Genomic DNA, 400 nt, shown 5'->3' with positions numbered 1-400 from the left:
TACGTACAAGAACACACACGGAGCACCTGCCTTAGTGTCATGGCTGGGGATGCACATGGTCACGCAATGACAGAATGTCTACACCGGCTGTCCCTGCCCACCGTATTCATCAGGACAGCAAGGCCCGGACACAGGACAGGATTTGCTGATCTGTCGTCATTCCTGAGCAGGCACTGGTACTCGGAAGGCAGGAGGCCAGGGTAGTCATTGCTCACACACCAGCCCCATCAGGTCTCTTCCCTCAGGCCCGTGCCGACTGGAGGTCTGGACATGTCAAGTTGAGTATGCAGCAGTGAAGCCATTGAGGGGCTTTATGCCAAAAGAGACCCGCGAGTGCTGGACCACGTCCTGCCTCTGAAGCATGCTGAAGGTCTTAACGAAATGACTTTTAACTTCCTGG

The sequence above is a fragment of the Microtus ochrogaster genome, linkage group LG4, assembly GCF_000317375.1.
Source record: "Microtus ochrogaster isolate Prairie Vole_2 linkage group LG4, MicOch1.0, whole genome shotgun sequence".
Lineage (NCBI taxonomy): Eukaryota > Metazoa > Chordata > Mammalia > Rodentia > Cricetidae > Microtus > Microtus ochrogaster.
The sequence above is the reverse complement of the archived record's forward strand: the minus strand, read 5'-3'. Positions refer to the sequence as shown.